The 20267-nt window shown below is 34.1% G+C and overlaps 1 protein-coding gene across 1 annotated transcript in view; it reads left to right on the plus strand.

The window, feature by feature from the left end:
* LOC129751111 (uncharacterized) overlaps positions 1–20267 on the plus strand; it is a 46676-nt gene that overhangs the window by 19435 nt on the left and 6974 nt on the right. The gene's annotated exons all lie outside the window — the stretch shown is intronic.

Raw genomic sequence — 20267 nt, forward strand, 5'->3', positions numbered from 1 at the left:
TTTCCCTTGTTTGCTGGAAATGGCCTCTTTCAGTGTTAATTTTCAAATAAAAACAAAACACTGGGCCGGTTAAGATACCACGTGTCCCCCTCCGTAGACAAGCGTGGCCATTTGGCAAACCCCTCCTTGGATGTCCACGTGAACAGACTTGAAATTGTTATTTTTTTCAAATCTAATTTGACAGTCAGAAAACACTACTTTTTGCCTTTTTGTTATTGAAATGGCTGATTCTGAAAAAATAAACGAATAAGCATTTCCTGATATAAAATGATTTTATAAATTTTAAATTTCTAAATTATCATATTTATCATTTGCTTTCAAGTGGCTACTTAATGTTTAAATTTAAACTGGAAAGCATTGCAATTTTAAGATTTTGATTTAAACATCTTAATATTAATTCACCTTTAGAAAATATTTTGGATGTAATCCACGTGGACGTCCACATGGACATGACCCAAATCCCTACCCCCCTCCCCCCCCCCCCCCCCTCCGTGGACACGTGGTTGTCTATGTTGTCCACGTGGTATGTGAACGGCCCCACTAGGAGGCCGGAGGAGGAGCGAGGAGCCATTAGTGTTTTATTCAGAAAAGTTTTTCACAAAACACTTTTCGGTAGGCACTAATTACAAGATCCATACTGCCCCTATTCGCATATGAGTCCCATGTGTAAAAACTGCAAACCGAGAAAAACGCTTGTAAAGTTTGAAACTTGTTTTCATAAAAACAATCGTATGCATCATTTGTTGGCAAAACCTATCAATAGTTCGGATAGAAAACACTTCGAAAAATACTTTTGTTTACTTTTGCGCTAATACTATCTAATAATTAAGGAGAAATTTCAATAAAACACTCATGTGACTCATATGCGAATATTCTTAGCCCTCGAACAGAGATTATTCGCAAATGAGTTTCTGGTGCTAAAGTTATCGGCAAGTGGCAAGTACTTTTCTAACATATTTTTTTCATTTGTTTACCATTCTTCTTGATGACAGAAGAAAGTTATCGAAAGATCTTGATTCTAAACTGATTTCAATCAAGGTTTTTTCGCCAAGGGGGATATGTTTTCCAGTGTTTTCCCAAAACTTTATTTTCATTCGTGTGAAATTGCTGCGAATTTATCAGACATCATCATCATTTAATTCAATGTACGGATACGTAGATAACACCGACCAAAAGTCTTCCGGGAACATCTTCCTAGGTAATAAACGAAAACAGTGGTATTGATATTGTTGTGCATACAGAAAAAAGTAATGAAAAAAGTTTGTTATTTTGTTACCGAAACAACACTTCAAGTACCACCCACCCGATCACACATTAGATAGTCGAAATTACCCACGAAGGAACCATCCTGACCGAAGACTGATCTATTGAGCGTTGTTTATCGGTTGATTTTTGTTGAAAAAATAAGTTTGGTTACCAGTTACTAATTAATGTTTTTTGTGACTAAGAACCTGATTTCTTCGGAATAATTTTGCTACTATACGCTCAATTTTTATGTAAATTAATTTTTAAAGCATTAAATTATTGATTGACTTCATTTTTTATATATCCTTTCCTTCAATTGTAAGCTCTGGCGCTGAATTTTAGACTTGGGACTCATATGCGAATATTTTTCACATGGGACACATCAGGGGTCATATTTTTTTCGAAATTTTGGGAACAAACTTTGAACAAAAACTTGTTTTATAGGTAAATTGGAGCACAAAGAAGCGTTTTCCATCGATAACTCAAAAGCGATGAAAATGCACATGGGACTCATATGCGAATAGGGGCAGCATACTCAACTATACGTTTTTATAAACAAAGAGGAACGCATTTGCGCAATTTACGGTTTAACTTGTTTTTTTGCGAAAAATACAAACCATACGAGCTTTAAAAATGATAGAAAAATTGCAGCCTTGTGACAATTTTTTTCGTAGGATAAGCATCAGTATGCGTTCTGATTCCACGCAAAATCTCACACGGATCATTTTTGGCTCTAATTTGCTGTTTGTTGTAGGAAATGTTTTTTTTTTTGGCAGAAAACATGATTAACTTGAACTGTTCACTATAAAAAAAACTGTAGTTTAATTTTTAGTTTGACAGAAAAATTGGAAATATAGCTGAAATTTCAATCGCGTTTTCTCGTTTACACGTTTTTTCACATGGGAAAATCTTGCTTGGAACGACATAAATAAATTTTTACAAACAAGTTTTCAAATCTAAGCTGCTTTAACTCAACAGGCGAAACCAACCAATAATATAACTTTTTTTTAAACATATCATACTAGTAACCAACCCAAGAAAACATAAGTTCGGATAACATTCTTTCTCAGCTTTATAGATATTTTCTTAATGTTTTGTAAATTGAGGATTTCAAATATTAAATCATCAGCAAAAAAATTAAATGATTCAGTTATTCAGGGTGGCCAGCGAACCGGGAAAACCGGGAAATAATCGGGAATTGAAAATTGCACCGGGAAAACCGGGAAATACCCGGGAATTTGAATTCAAAACCGGGAAAAACCTTATGCAGTGAAATGTTTATGCGTGTTTACATTCTCCAATGTTCGCGAATATTAAAAATTTAATCCAGAATTTTTTGAAATTATATTTTTAGGATCCAAATTTTAGATCCAGAATTGATATAGAATTTTTTTTAAAATTCATGCTCAGTATGATATTTCAAATTTAGATTCTGAATACAGATTTGATTCAAAACTTAGAATTAAGAAGGTCGAATTAAGTTCTCTGTGTTAAGACTTTAATCATGCATTCAGAAGTTGGACTGAAAATGCAGATGAATTTTAAAAAGATTCTGGTATAAGTTCGAGGTTTCAAGTTTTGGAATCGGACTCAAAATTAAATTTCAAAATGTAAAAATATAACTTAATTTGAGATTCAAAATTCAGACTCATTATCTGGATTTAACAGACTCATTTTAGGACAGAAATAAAACCGAAACTAAGAAACTAGTAACCTAAATCCATAATTTATTAACCAGTACCCCGTACTAAGACTTCAGAAATTATTATGCAAATAACACTCAAAAATCATATATTCTTATTCAGAATAATAAAAAAAAAAAAACAAAACAATAGTAACGCTACTCATGCATGCATGGATTAGAATTCAAAATTTAAACTCAAAGTTCGAATTGACAATAAAATTTTGAAACTAATATAGACATTTAATGATCAGAATTTCATTACAAAGCCGGTATTTCAGAATTTGAGTTCAACTTTTGAAGTCCGAGTTTAAAAGTAAAATACATTTACAGCAAAAAATCAGTCCGCGTCAAGGTCCCGTCGCGTGTGGTACTGTTTTCCTCGATGTCCAAAGTGTTCTAAATATTTGAGTGAAATTAAATCAATCATGGTGATAAAATTGGAATTGTCGTGAAAGTCACTGTCATCAGATTGCTTTCCAGTGATCCGCGAGACCGTTTATGTTTGCCAGATTTAGAAACATCAATGTGGATACTAGAGGCTTTATGTTTCCGAAACATGTCCGACCAAGAGAGGCGATAATCACCTCAAGCGTCATGCGTGTGAGATTAGTGTATTGGTGATCGACACAAAAAAAATCGCGTGTGTAATTAGAAGGGGGTTCCATTTTAGCTATGCTCAAGTAGATTGAAATTGTGTTGGTTGGAAATAGGTTGTTTGGTATTTGTGTAGGTGCATTTGGGAGTGGAAAATTATTACAAGTTGGCATAGTAGGCGAGAAGCAGATTGAACGAGGAGGAAAGTGGTAGTGTAAAATGTAAATGAATAGTCTGAAGCGGATATGTGTCAATGTGTATGGGTGTTAGCGTGAAAATGTTCATCATCAGTTCATCATTGAAGAATGAACGTTGAACGTCGCAGTGTCAGCAAGATGGATCGGCATGGCGAGGATTGGAAGCGGGTGAGGATGTTCCATTTATTAATTAATTGGGTACAATTATCTGTTCATTCGCTGCTTTTTGGATATGGTGTTGGATATTTTAACTGTCCTTCGCATTGCATGCGGCGGTCTGTACATGAGGATATTTCACCACCTGCATCATGGGAAGCGGGTGCCGTTTCGGGGTAGACTCCTTCCCCTGGGAATAGGGCCGCGTCCCGTTGCTGCGAGTGGTGGTGTGAGAGCTCAGTCTGGATTGCAGTGTGCGGTGGGAGGGGCAGTTTTAATAACCATATCATTTGATAATTGCTCATACAACTTATAGTGTATTCTTTCTACAAAAATTGCACCATCTGGAGGCCCTTATCCTTATCGTACATAAAACTCAAAACGACACATTCGCAAAACTGCTGCTAGTGATGAAAGAAACATTCCCGGGAACAGTCATATAAACATAAAAGTCATAACCAAGGTTTGGTTAAAAAAATCATTTCAAATTGATTCCTTCTGAATGTTTAACAGAATATACTTTATCGGTAAAATATGGTGTACGGGGTTATGAAAAAGTACGCGAGATATGATGCCTTGAGAGTAAGAGAGGTTTAAGCTCATAGAGTAACATCCGAAAATATGCAACCGGAACAATGAACATTGTGTGCATTTAAAAAAAAACATATTTCAACTTTGATTTTCATCGCCTTAACGTTATGCCAAATTCCATTAAAAAAACAAAATTAACACCATGTGTAAACAATGGTCAAAAACTTTTAACCCGGGTAAATTTGAAATTTCTAATTACTTAAACACAGCTTGTTCCAATGAACTCAACAAATTTTGTGTTAAATTGCTTCTTTTTCAGGATATACCCAAGGTGGATACCGTACATATACATACATACATACATAATTGCTTCTTTTCCAGGATATGTTTTCTTCACTTTTTATATTAAATACATTCGTAGGATACATAAATACATATTGATATCAATTTGTTTTACAGGATAATAATATACATCATCTCTATGTTTTTACATTTATGAACCAGATCTAGCGTAACATTTCATAAGGGCGAAACTAGCAGTAAGCTCAAAAAAAACAAACACTTTTTTTCAACAAAATTTAAAAAAAAATGTGCATTATATTCACTTATTGTTCGTTGGTTATCAAGAACTTCATCTTTTTTTAATTAATAGCAGATATTTTCGACTCTCGTCCTTTTTCGTGTCTGATTCCAGTTACGCCGGGAAGCTTCGCCCAATTGATCGGCCGTTTTTGTTCCGGCTTTGAAGTTTCGCCCTTTGGTCCTACACAAAAAAAAAACTAATTAGGTCGTTTTGTCACACACAATTTGTTTACATATAGCAGTTCCCTCCCCTTGAAATGTTACGCTAGAGATCAGCAGCTTAAATAACAGCAATATAAAAATAACAAATCACTGTTATTAGCTCACCATCCCGTTTTTTTTTGTTTTTTCAGGTTTACTACATAAAATTCGAATTAGGCAATAACCTTTAGAAATAAATTTATTTCAGGTCTCAAGAAGCATCAACAGTTAAAACGGGTTCTGCTGCTTTTCCAGCTTCCAGCTATTTCTTATATTCACTTTAATTCGGATTAATCCGTTTGTCCTGTCATCACTTAATTTCTACATAATAAAAGTTGTCTTTTTCAAACATCATGTTTTTATGATAATTTGTTTTCATCTTTTTGGTCCTCTTCAATTATAAAGTTATTCTCAGTCAGTATAGCTAATTGTTGAATAATGTCGATGTCACTTTCGCTAGGAGCTTCGAAGGAAGTCCGGAACTAAGTGCTCATGCTGTTCTAGCCGTGTCCTCATTTAGCAGGGATGAATTTTACCATATGTTTAAGTGTTTTACAATAGTGTTTTACAAGTGTTTTAGCGAAAGCGACATAGTTAATATTTTCTAATAAGCCATTAAAAATATAAATGAAATGAAACTTTATTTTCAGATCAAATGATTTTGTCTTTCGGTTTATCGCGAGGAAACAGATTGTTTGACTTTTTTAAACGTCAGATTTTCTTTATTCTTACTTGAGGCCCTTATTTTTGTTCGGTTTGTGATAAATTCGTTCATCCATACAGTAAATCTTTTGTACAATTTCTTAGGTTCTATCATACATGCTGTCCAGATCTACATTGTTTGTTGAAAAGTCACTACTAATATATTTTTAACCTTTATCATTCCAAAATCATTGCCAATTTCTATCACCATATGAAAAACCTTTTTGAAATATTTTTTTTTTCATTTCACAGCTGTATTTTGTCAATTACATCTCATTTCAATTTATTCACAGATATTAAAAATATTTTTTATAATTGTTACCATTTTTTCAGCTTAGCATCACTGTTGAATAATTTTGTTTATACATATTATCTGTACCTTCAGTATTTTTTTTTTTATTTTTTTTTATTTTTAGGATAGAAACATTCGGTACAACTATTTTATCATCTAAATGCTGTTTATCTCATACATAGTTAATGAACAGGTTATTCACCGCAATTACTGGGTTGTTGATATCATCGACTTTTCTTGGTGAGAAATTAATCAGATCGTTTCAACGTTTCGAGCTTATGTTGGCGTTTCGCTCCTCCTCAGTGGACCTTAAACTGACTTCATTAATTGAACAATTTTCCATAGCTGCAGTTAAATGGTTGCTTTTCCACAATAATTTTAGTCTTCTTTTCAGAGCTCATTTCGTTGGAGTATTGCTTCACATTTATTAAGCTTAACAGATTTTGAAGTATGTGTTATTTTTAAGTTGATATTGCAATTTTTCATTATTTTTCAACCATGTATGCATTAACGTTATGGTTACTAATTTAACTTTTCAAGTAATCATTTACCCTTTGATGTACAGGAGGCGATCTGATCGGATGTGAATGGAGGCCAGTCATAACATTCAGTACTAACTTTTCAGATTTTAATTATGTTATGTTTCATTTCAGCTCATTCTGATCAATTCTGCAATTTTAATAATCCTATTTCATGCATATTCAAATTTTGCACTTTTTAGTTTTATTTATTTTTTTATTTAATAATTAGAATTCAAATAACCATATCGTTTTTTATGCAATCTGTTTTATTCATTCTTATCTCGACCAGACCGAATTGAACGCCATTAGCATTTTTTAAAGTTACTTGAACTTTTTGTACAGATATTTTAAACTAGAGAAAATTTTTAATGTTTATCAATCAGTGGCGATAGTTTAAAGTCCAAGGAATTCATAGATTGATTACTATGAATTCCTTGGACTTTATTCGCCTATTCGCCTTTATGAATTACAAGACATTTAATTTCTGTTGTTTCGGAATTTTCTCATGGCGCTCAGTTCGGTCTGGCCGAAACCTAGCCGTTTACGTTATTCAACTTTCTAATATTGTACTAAATTATATTATTGCAAAACAACATATATACAATTTGCATATGCTATAACATTATATTCATTTTATATTTTATATAACTATATATCTATTGTATTATATTAATATCTAGGGTAGGGGCATCTGGGTATCCTCGTTTTACAAAAAGAGCGGGTTACCGTCCCAAGCGACCAAAAGTTCCATAAAGAGGTACCATTGAAGCTTAATCAGCTTCTGGAGGTGGTCCTAGAGAATGCTAATCAGCCCAAAATTTAAGTTATTAAAGCTACTTTGAAGTTCGTTTAGGTGGCTGAAGAGAACGCTATTCAGCCTCTAAGAGAATGTCAAGTAACTTCTACGCGCCGAAAAAAAAATCCGATTGACAGATTGCTCTGACAACCAGATGACAGACTGCAAGGTTGCCGGTCTATCTATGTTTATCTCATTGACTTTTAGGTTTACTAAATATATACTTACAAATGAACTTACCCGCTTCGAGAATCGATCCAATGCTCTTTAGGCTGCTGGGAAACTCTATAGCCTCTTGACCAAACCGGCTTTGCTATCATCATCGTTTCTAGTCGTTTATAAACTGAACCTGAAAATTTTACCTTGCTAGTATTAGAGGATAGCCTAGTGGGTAATTTGGATGTTTGAAGAAGGATATGATATTTGCATGAATGAGGAAATAAATACAACATTGTATGTTCTATTTTATTTATTCACGTGAAATTCAATGAACAAAATGGGTCAAGGATAGACCCATATTCTTTTCAAAACCAGTGACCATGAGGGGCGGCATGAGATTGTAGGGTGATGTTCGAATCGGCAATCGGTCGGCAAGTTGCACATATGGAAACACTTGCTGCAAACCATTCGCAGCTCTATTTGGTTTCCATCGAAGTGCCGGACTGGTTCGAAAAGGTGTTGATGATAATTATCCTCCTCGAACTTCTCCATGTTTGAAGGTGCTGCTGGGCGTTTATGTTCCGTGGGTTTTCCTGCATTCGAGACCGGTTTTATCCACTGCCTGTTTCCGCGATGGTTGGTAAAATGTCTGAAAATTTAAGAACAAAAGAACACCGAAAAACTTTTTGTATATTCGTTCTTACCTACGGCGGCTTTGCTAATTTTATGCTGGATTTCATTGTGGATAATTCGAATGTAAACAAAACGCAATGTTTGACAGAAATATTTGACATGTCGCTTAAAAGTCTCAAACAGATTCCGTGCAGTAACTAGAAGGTTCATTGACGGTTCGTTAGAAAGTACTTATCGAACCTGAGGATCCTTCTCGAAAGAAGTCGCATTGAAAGCGCTTTGAAGTTCCGTTATCGCTTTTTTCGCCCTTTGGAAGGCGATAGAAGTTTCTGAATAACTTTTACGCGATATGGGTACCTGAAAGTCCCGTAAAACCAAAGTTCAGCCAAATGCGAACTTCGGAGTTTCATGTTTAAGTAAGTATGCGACTTTTGGTTGCTTGGGGTGTATGCTAGTACCGCATTGAATACTAGACGTTCCTCAATTTATGTCAAGGGAAGTTGGCATGGCTGAGAAAAATAAAGTATTTGATTACTTTTTGTAAAATAAGGACGCACTCTTTTTTCGGAAGCCTTGGCGGCGGGATTATAATTTGCATGCTATCGTGGTTAGTCAACAATATGGTTATAGCTTCTCGAGACTTTCCCCCTTTTTACCCTGGATACCGTTAGTGCCTCTGCTTACGATTCCATTCCTTTAGAAGTCTCATTGAGTGGTTATGATTGTGTTGTGTGGTAGCCAAGATGGACGTGTGGGTTATTTTTTTTGCCACAACCGCGGCGCTGCCGTAAACCCAAGGTGGATATAATACATACATACATACAAAATACATTTACAGCAAAAAATAAGCTTGTTTATTTATCTAAATATACTGATTTTTCTGAATTATAATAAAAAAATTAAATTGTTTTCAATTTGGTTCATTGTGGCAATTTTTATAAATTTCATTTTAAGAGATTTTTTAGATTGATGAACCCCTTTTCAAATGCACCTTTTTAACTTTATAACTTCCTAAGTGGAATCAAATAAAAGCATTGAAATTTAACCAGGTTTTGAATTAAAATGTAGTAAACTACATGAGTAATCTATTAAAATTATCATCTTTATCTTTATCAAATATTCGTCAAAATATATCATTTTCCAGCCCTTTTGGTGCTGCAGCTTTCATTTTAAGACATCATTATGGGTTGTTCGTTCCTTTTAGAGTTTTAAAGAAAATAATGACAATAAATATCTATGTTTGGCCAATTTTAACAAATCTAACTTGATTTTTTAAAGATTTCACAAATTTTTATTTAATTGGTTAATAATTTTCACAAAAAAAACTAACCTTAAATGTCTCGGAAAATATATTTTCCTCATCATTAACTAAATTGTTTAAGAAACCTTTGAACCTCAAAATTGTTTTATTGACAAAAAGAAGATCCGGTTCTGATTAGTTGAATAAACTTTGAAATCTCCCATATAATTTGAGATCTTGAACGTCAACTTAGATTTACAACATTACAATGTGATTTCAAATAATGCAATGTGGTACTTCAAGATTCCAAGTGACGCCCAAAAAAATTCAAATTATAAAAATAAAGAATTTTCCGTAACAAAACAGTTCTTTATTATCGGTATGAAACCGATCAAGTCTCACCGCAATTTTTGAAGTTATGAATAACTTTCAAATTACAAAATTGATTCACTAAAAATTTTCATTTTTGACACACTTTCACTTACGAATATCTGAAAATGTCTATTTGTTCGGTCAATAAATCTTGTAAAAGGTATTAAAACATGAAAATCTCCCAGGGAAAACCGGGAAAAAACCGGGAATTTGAAAATGGAAATCCGATGGCCACCCTGAGTTATTGAACGTTCAATAGTGCAGTAGGGAAACTTAGTACTAGGCCCACGTTTAGAAGAATCTGTTATATCTCTTCAATGAAGAATGCAATCCAATAAATTCGACAAAAGTTTCGCAAGGGGGACTGTTCTTCACCAGAAATATACAAACAAGAATACTTAAATCACATCTTAATCGTTAAATTTTGAAAGGCTTTCTAAAGTATGATTTCCGTTTTCTTCGGTTAACGTTTTGGATCTGTTTTATTGAATTAAGAGCACCTGTATCCGTGGTCTATTCTTGGGTCTGATTTATACAAGAATTGAACCAACGAAATAAGATCCAATCCAGTGAAAAAACGGGCAGCCCCACTCGTGGTCCGTTAACTGTCAAACAGTTTAGAACTGCGTCAAATTGGATCCAAATTTCATCAATTTTGAAGAAATCCTTATACCAGTTCTAAAAAAAAAAGTGAGATGAAACTGGTTTAATGAAACACGGATGCGGTTGCTTGGGTCGGAATTTGATTCTAAACCGGCTGTTTGGACCACGGATACAAGTGCTCTAAGGATTGATCCAAAACTGATAAGATTTCGATCCAATTCGTCGCAGTCCTAAACCGTTTTACAGTTAATGGAATCTCTCAGCCAAGCCAAGCATTTAAAATCAGCTAGTTTGGCAACCTCGCTGGACAAATTTCGACACGTGCTGCAAAAATCTTCATTTTGCGTACACAATTCGGACCAACATCTGCGCAAATAAATTTTTATTTGAAATGGTACAGTCTCCCAACAATCGGAGGCCACTCACAAAAATTGGTCACCGGCTTATATCACAGAGAACAGACGTACAAGCTCGAACAAAAAATCTTCAAAAAAAGTGTGTAAAATTTCAAATGCAGACATCCAAAAAATATGTTGAAAATTGAACTTAAACAGTGGCACCTATTGCGCCGTTCAAAAGTTACAAATCAAATTTTCAAGTGTACAGTTTTCGAAAAGACGTAACCGTATATATGAACTCATAATTAAACTAATGCCGCTGGAAATTTTACACAAGTTTCGTGGGCTAGCTTGTACGTCTGTTCTCTGTGCTTATATTATATACTAGCTGACCCGGTGTGCTTTGCTACCCTTTCCAAAAATAAATGTAATTTGTAAAAATTTATTCAAATTAAGAAACCTCATCATAGTTCAGAACTAACAACTTTGAAATGAAAGCTGTAGCTAGAGTTCCGAATTGCAATTCAAAGATGGTATATATTATTACCTGAAACTTGATCTCTTAACTTGTTTTTCTAGATCTGAAATTTAAACTCTGTTTTTGAAGTTTCCTAATGAATTATACAATGTACAAAATTTATGGATTTTCCCCTTTTTCACAAAGTGGGAAGCTACGAACTTTCGTTAAAAACATTTGTCACATCTATTTTTAAGTTATGCCAAATATCCGTACCCTCTTTTAAAATATGGTCCCTTCTTTGAAAAGCTCTTTATCTTAAACTTACAGGGGAGCGCCCCCATCTTTTCCAATTTTGTCCCCCACTGCTTGAAGAAGGTAGGCTGATTTACCCGGCTTGAGTTTAAATAAATTTCTAATAGAAAGAAAAAGATTCGCATATTGGAATTTATTGCATTTGGTACTTTATGGAGATGCCAAAATTATGTTAAAAAATGTTTCGCCATATGCGAAACTCATGGACATGAGACATTATAGCTTGAAATTTTCCCAAACAGCACTTATCACGGTATGAAAACTATCGATTTTATGCAGTGCATTTTTTTTTATAAATAAATTTATCAAAGCAAAAAACAGAAATATTTAAAAAAAATATCAGTTGCATTACTAAATAAATTTTCAGCTTTTTTAATTTTCTCTTTGAAAGTCAAATATTCAAAATTGATGGCAAAAACAATTTTTTAAGTTAACATTTGTCCCGTGTATTGGGGCAAGTGTAAATGCAAGCTTATTTTCAGATGCGTCAGAGTGATGGCTTTAAAATGGATTTAATGCGTATTTCTGTTTGTTTGTTTTATCAAGTTTCATTGATATATCTGCAGTATTCCAGCAGTATAAATTTATGTTTGTTACTCCACTTTTAACGAATGCTGTTCAAAGCAAATGACCTTCATTTACAAAGACATTTAAGAATTTTAAATATCCGCTTCAGTTGCAACATTCAGAATATCCCTTCTGGTCTTTCCAACATATTGAATCATTTTGAAGATGAATTTCTTAAAAGTTCGACGTTTACCCTCCCCCACCGTGTAAGTTGACAGGAGGGAATATTGTTTTGAGCACTTTAAAAGTATACTAAAAATTTCTCATAAAACTTTTGCTTGCAGTTGAATATCAGTTCTTAAGTCTCACTTTTCAAAAAAGAAGCGGATCAAAAGTCTCTTTTAAGCAGCCATGTAACACAAAAACACTTTTCATGTTAAGTAGGTACGTGTAAGCAAAAAGTACGATGTTTTTTTTTTTAGAATTATTTAAAATCAAAAGATCCCATTTTCATTTCTAAATTCGTTTCAGTTGTGAATTTGGGCCGAAATAACAATGTCTAGAAGAAAACATTTTTTTTTAATTTTTTTGGAACAGGGAAAAGTTGAACGTTTGAACATGGGGTATATGTTTTATTCGATCGGCAAAATATCAATCTGGGTCATATCTAGGCGTCATTCATAACCATGTGCTGTACAAATAGGCTAGGAATCAAGTAGAAAAAAAATACATCAAGGCCACCATCGCCCTCCTTGCATTGGAAGTATGCTTGGTTGAGAAATACGCGCCAAAATATTCCCACTGATCAGTATGCTATGTCATGGTTACTATCCTTTTGCGACGTTGGCTCGCGACGCCTCGACCATAGAGACGAAAAACAAACCGCCCAAAGGAAAAAAAACTCGTGAAAATGGATGTCATGACTTTTATTTGATTCGAAAAACTACAAATTTTGTATGGAAGCCCTCCCTCCCTTAAGTCGGAGGGGGTTTTAACTATCATAGAAACCATCTCCGGCCCCAAAAACCCTCAGATGCCAATTTTGACGATGATCGGTTCAGTAGTTTCCGAGTCTATAGGGAACAGACAGACAGACAAACATTCATTTTTATATATATTGTCATTGAAGTTGAAATCCGAAGTTTTCGCGCTGGTGATCGGCAACCTTGCCAACTAGCGACGTTGTGAAATATCATTACTGGCAACGCTTTTGTAAAGTAATAACCAGCGTGCCTATACAGCTACGGGTGGTTGCATATTGAGCAACAGTAGGCAAGGAGTACCAAAAGTTTCTCATTGGTGGGGGGTGGAGATGGAGCGCTTTTTGACAGCGAATTGTTCGCCTACCATGCCTATGATTACGATTGCCTGTTACAAGATGGACGATTCCGTGTATTCACGCAGAGTAAACTTGAATTTTGGAAGAATTAAATCTGACTTTGATTAAAAACATTCATTTTTTTGAATCCAGCTCCTGTTTTCTTTGAATCAATGAATTATAGTTTTGATTGAAAAGAATAATTTTTGAAAGAAAGAATAATTTTTTTGAATTAAATAATTTTGGACTTTGATTTCAAACAAATTCTTTGGTTCAAAAGAAATTTGTTCAATTGCATATTTCTTTAGAAACAAAGTAAATTATTCTTTCAATCGAAGAAAAATGTTTTAAACTGAAAAGAATAATTTTTTGAAACAAAAACTTCAAACTTAGAAGATATTTTGCATTGACTTGCGAGAAGAACAGAAAACCAAAAAATCGAATAAAGTTCGGCCGCTCGTTTTAAAAATCAAACCAGTGAATCGGAGTAAGCTATAAATAAGGAGGATCAGGATGCAAAATGGTAAGTGTAAGTTAATAAATACTGAATATTTAGGTGAATTCAAGATTTTCTAAAACGCTTGTATAGTTACAGGACCACGGCCGACGGATAGATTTCCAAGTCTCTCGAACATGGAGAAAGCTGCGCAAAGTAACACCTCCCCAAATCCCGCGGTCGTATTTTTTCGGCCCAATCTTCAACGGCAATCACCAGTCGGACCAGCCAGCAGCTGGAGTGGCTTTCGGAAGTTTATTGACCGGCCCACGGAGAATGCGAAACTTTGCCAACGATATCAAGGACCCTACTCGGTTATAGTGAACCAGTGTTTTATGTGTTTGTGAATAAAAAAGAATTTAAGAACTAAAATTGTATCTTTTTATTATTCAAACTCCTAATAGGAACTTCGAAACAACAGGGTAAAAATCTTCCAATGGGAATAAATGAAAAATGGTTCAATGAATAAATGCTTTTAAATCTATATCTAAATTACCTTTGAGCAAAGATAATAACTTTAAATCAAATGAAACTGGTTTTTGTATCAAAGCATTAATATTTTGAATCTAAGATTTTCAAAAGAAAAAATCTTTGAAACAGAGGAAAATGCATTTGAACCAAAGGAAAAAATCTTTTGTTTTTGCGGCACTTTCCTTTGAAATAAAAAATCTTTGGTATAAGAACACACCCGAAGTTGTACACGTCCTGATAATAACTTGTCGCCAGTGAGTGTCGCCAGTAAATGTCGCCAGCGCTCATTGACGATAACTCCGGTTTGGGGATTCAGCGACAATATAGATTACATTATATATCTGCTATACTAAGAGCATGGTCACTGGTGTTGGGAAAAAGTGGTAGAAATTTTGGCATTTTGAAAATTTTATTATGCAAAAATGTTTTCAAGATATTTGGGCGTTGTATTTTTTACAGCACTGTTTCTATTTCAGCCGTATGTGATAGAAATATTGCTATTTTTGCATCACAGCATGTGAAACTACAACACGTGGTGTTAAAAAACTTGAAGTCCATAGACCTTGAAAATGTTTTTGCATGGCAAAATTTTCAAAATGTGCAAAAAGTGACAAAATTTCTACCACTTTTTCCCAACACCAGTGAACTTGCTATTAGAGCAAGTGCTGTAAAAAATACAACGCCCAAAGATCTTGAAAACGTTTTTGAATGGTAATATTTTAGAAATGTCAAAATTTCTACCACTTTTTTCCAACACGAGTGAACTTTTTCTAGAGAAACTAGCTGACCCGGCAAACTTCGTTAAGCCTTTGAATTTCGCAAAAATAATGAACATGTAAATAAGCAGAAAATAGGTAAATAATTATTTACGCTCATGAAACTGGATTGTTACCTTCAAACGGAGTGAATCGACACAGTTTTTTGACTATTTTCGTAATACTTCTGTTATATTACGGTAGTGCCTACCTCCAGGGGCATAAATTTTCAAAGAAGATTGACTTCCAACAAAACTGGAAAGCGAATATCTTGTGGGATAAATTTAAAAATCTATTTTCTTCCATTTTACATTTTTTTTTTTCATTTACAGAGGATCCTTGACACCGATATGTTTAATTTCTATTAACCCCAAGATAAGTGCCAAGAAGTGTTTTGTTGAAATGTGTCGTCATTTTAAGCAGTTTTGATCAACTGTCTTTCCTTTTTCGCCAAAACCATTTTTGAAATTTTCTTTATCGTATAGGTACCAAATTTGTAGAAATGGCACAACACTTTTCATGGTATGAAATTTCGCGATTTTTTTTTATGTTGCAAATATATCAATATCAACAAATTTTCATATACTATTCTGTTTTTCGTTATCTATCATGCATTTGATATGTTCTCTGTATTAGATAATCTCCTCATTCATCTTTTTTATATCGACTTTAACTTTTTCATATTTATCGAGAAATGGATGCTTAAGCACTGAACAAAGAAAATTAGAACATTCAATATATGTGTATGTACATGCAATTTTTATTCACAGCAATTTCACATCAAACGGTTATGAAATCTTTTTTTACATTGAGATCTTGAATTCAAAATCAGAAATGAAATTCAAAAAAGTCTTTGCATGCAAATCTAATTCAGTTTTCATTATCTCTGTTTTAGATCTTGAATCATATTTTCGTCGAGACTAAAATCTTTATTTTCCAAGCTTCTTGTATTTGAAGATGTTATTGAACCAATTATCTGTTCTTGATTTCTGATACTGAGTGTTGGATCAAATTATGAACTTTATTTTTACAAAGTCAACCCTATTTATATCCTTAATTTTGTATAGTTTTTCAGCATCTTAGTATGAAAGAAAGAAGTGGATAGTATCTAACATTTCCTTGGTTTTCTGATGAAATTCACATAGAATTACAAAGTTAATATCTTTCTATTCTCGAACTAACTCATTACAATCTTGACGTTTACAAAAACCAAGTAAATCAATTTATGGTCGTCTTATTCTATTAATTAAAAATTAGAGGTTCTCTTGGTGTTATACCATAAATATGAACAGAAGATACTGTGATGGAATATTTCATTGTTATCTGTTCAGTTGTTTTTTTTTTTATGTCAAAACTTCCACAGTCATACGTAGAATATTATTTGTCTTGAATAATATGACAAGTCTTTCATTTAACCGGAAAATAAAGAAAACAAAATAACGGAGTAAATAAAAGAGATCTGAATTTTTTCCACGCGTATCCTGGTCAAGCAAATTTATGCTATCTAAAAACCTAACAATATCCGGGCATTTGATTTCAAAATTGTCAATCCAAAATCCGGGCAATACCAAGCAAATTTGGGCTTAATTCAGAAACTACTCCAAAAAAATAATAAAACGATAAGCACTTTAATAATTTTTTTTCTTCGAAACACATAAGAAATGTTGAATTGTATTTTAAGCATCCAGAAACCGCGCATGATTGTTATGTTAAAAGTTGCTAAAAAAATTTCGTTTTAAAACGCAAAATTAGAAAAAAAAAAAAAATTAACTTAATGAGAGTTTTTTTTTATTTGGCAAATGAAATGACTTAATCCGGAAAATTCGGGTTTTATTTATCAAAATCCGGACAACCAGGCTGGACGACTTGACCGGGCCCTTTAAATTTTGTTTTATTAATTACCCGGTCAAGTCCGGGTAAAACCGGGCAATCCGGCTAGCTTTGGGTTAATTAGCTTAAAAAATGTTAAAGTTTCCTTGATGACAATTTCCGAAAATAGGTATACTCCATGCCGGCTTATTGCGTTCTTTTTTTTTCACCCCATACGGAAGGTGAACAATTACATCCAAGTATCCATTTTACTGGTGCCACGTGAAAAGTACACTTGCAACGAAAATGGGCGCCAAAACTTCCTATAGAGAGATGGATGGACATCAGTAAAGGCAGAAACACAATACAGCGTCGGTCGTCGCGTCACGTCAGCGGTCAACGCTGTCGATAAGTACTAAAACGCGGACGCGACGCACCCGAGGATTTTTGCATCACAATTCAGCGTCAAGAGACACCTTGATTGCTTTTGCGCCTTCCTACTCTGGGTGATTCGAATGGAAAAAATGGAAATTGGGTGCCATGACTTTTATTTGATACGAATAAAAACTAAAAATAAATTTTCAAATTCCACAAAAACATTTTTGAAATTATCTCTCCGTTGTGTTATTCTTCGTGTGAAGACGAACACAACAAAGAAAATCGCATGCAAATCGGATGCTCCAGTGAAGAGTTTTGCGTGTTCGCACATTTCTGTATGGGCTGTCTCTCTCCCTGTTTTATATATATAGATTTCTTTTTGCGACTTTGTACTAAAATTTTTGTTTTTGTTACGAAGTTTGGTTTTGAGAATGCCTGCTTTTTATACTGAAAAAAACTATGGCGAAAAGCAGTACTTTTCGATAAAGTTTCCAAAAAGTATCGAAAAGAAGTACTTTTAAACTCTGTTTTGATTTGGATGGAAAAAATTACAATCTGTTTCTTACGGTTGAAATACTTGATTCTGAAGCGTGTATTGTGTTATCATTTTTAATTTTCAAAGGCGTCGCCCGTGGCATAGATAATAGCCTTAAAGTCTTCTAAGCCAAGGGTCATGAGATCGAATCCCGGTCACGGCATACATTGGGCACTAGAGTGCCCCAAATGACCCGACTTTTGAAAAAGTTATGCGCTGCAGGCTAAAATTGATCCTTGGCCTAGTATAAGATCTCATGCCTAATTTAGGCGAGATCGGATCACGTGAAGGGGTCGCTCAACGAGCTTGAAGTTTGTATGGGATTTTGGGACATTTAGTTCGGAAGGAACACGAAAATCCAATTCAAAACCTGTAAAATGTTATGCGCTGCAGGCTGAAATTGATCCTAGTCCTAGTACAAGATCTCATGCCAAATTTGGGCCAGATCGGATCACGGGAAGGGGTCGCTCAACGAGCCTGAAGTTTGTATGGGATTTTGAGACACTTTGTTCGGGAGAAACATGAAAAACCAGTTTTTCATCAATAACTTTGGTTCCCGTCGGCCGATTTCTTTCAAAAATGGGTTTTCTTAAAGCCTAAATTATGACAAATATTTCATCCGAAGACTGTATTTCGATAAGAGTTAAGATAAAAAAGTTATAAGGCTTCAAAAATGGGCTAACTTTTTTAACGGTGGTATTCAGCACTATTAATGAGGCGTCAATATGCTCGACCGCCTCGACTCATTAACAGTGATGAATACCATCCTTAAAAAAGTTAGCCCATTTTTGAAGCCTAATAACTTTCTTGTCTTAACTCTAATTGAAATGCAGTCTTCGGATGAAATATTATTTATAATTTAGGCTTTAAGAAAACCCGTTTTTGAAAGAAATCGGCCGACGGGAACCAAAGTTATTGATGAAAAACTGGTTTTTCATGTTTCTCCCGAACAAAGTGTCTCAAAATCCCATACAAACTTCAGGCTCGTTGAGCGACCCCTTCCCGTGATCCGATCTGGCCCAAATTTGGCATGAGATCTTGTACTAGGACTAGGATCAATTTCAGCCTGCAGCGCATAACATTTTACAGGTTTTGAATTTCCCATACAAATTTGGGGCAGTCTATTGGGCACTTTCTTGATTGGTGGTGTTTGGCATTTGTAAGATCATATCTTCGAAAGATGTACGCCATAGTGTCAAGTTAATGAATATACTCTTCGAAGAAACATCAAGTTTCATTGAGATCCAATGTGTGTTCGTGTTTGAATTTTCCTTTCCTAGTCAAAGGAAAATTACTTTGATTCTGGGACAAATAAAAAATCCTTTGTTTATAATCTGTTTTCCTTTTTTCAAAGAATATTTCACCTTTGAAATTTAAACCAATTCTTTGATTCCAAGTATTTTTTAGATTAAACTCATAATACATTGTATCAAATAAAAAAGAGTTTTTTTTCAATAGAATATTTTTTTGAACCAAGATCTTCTTTTTTTGGTTCAAACACCGTTTTTTGGAAAATGCTCACATGCTCCTAGACATTTCCTGATGATTTTTTTTAACATCTATGAATACAAATAGAATTATGAACACTCAAATAATTTAAAAAGCAACCATTTGAGTTTCCAAGGAATGGGTTGTGTTAGTTATAGTGTTTTCGTTTATTAGCAGTGACACCCTAGTTATCCACGAGTTTTGCCCTAACTGCTGTTTTTGTGTTCGTTTATTAATTCAGAAGTCCACTAGAATTGCCCGAGGTTTGAACCTCAAGCAGGCGGTTGCAACCCGTAGAAGTTGTCAGTGTTGGGGGTTAGCATAGGGTTGACTATAGCAACCATATATTTGCATCGTCCCGGGTGATGATTCTGTTTGTTTATTCAGAGAAAGTTTTGCCCCGCGCTAGTGGAGAAAACCGAAAACGGCATTAGAGAAAGGTAAAGATCAATTTGGGTATGGTGCGATCAAAGTTTTTCCTACACCTACTATGCTCCCATAGTATTTTGAAATAGACAAGGTAGGCTATTTCGTCCTCTTCAACTGTGTTGGTGAAAGGCTCCAAAAAATAGTTATGAGAATTGTTAGCAAATGTAAGGAATTCATCTAAAAATCTTATTTTTTGAAGAATTGGTTTGAAATAAAATTTTGAAAAAAATATGAGCTTATGCTTTTTAATACCATCAACTATGTTTGGCTCTTTGAATTAACAAAAAGTTTTATTTAGTGGGTTTTTTGGGGACTGGAAAACAGAAATTTTGTTGATTTTTGTAATGTGATAGTCAGTTCTTGTGAGAATTTCCAAAGTAAGCTCACAAAACGACTAATAGTCGTCGTAATATTATGTACACTGCTTATTTCATTAAAATCTTTTCTAAGAATGCAGGAATTT

Source organism: Uranotaenia lowii, chromosome 3 (assembly GCF_029784155.1).
Source record: "Uranotaenia lowii strain MFRU-FL chromosome 3, ASM2978415v1, whole genome shotgun sequence".
Classification (NCBI taxonomy): domain Eukaryota; kingdom Metazoa; phylum Arthropoda; class Insecta; order Diptera; family Culicidae; genus Uranotaenia; species Uranotaenia lowii.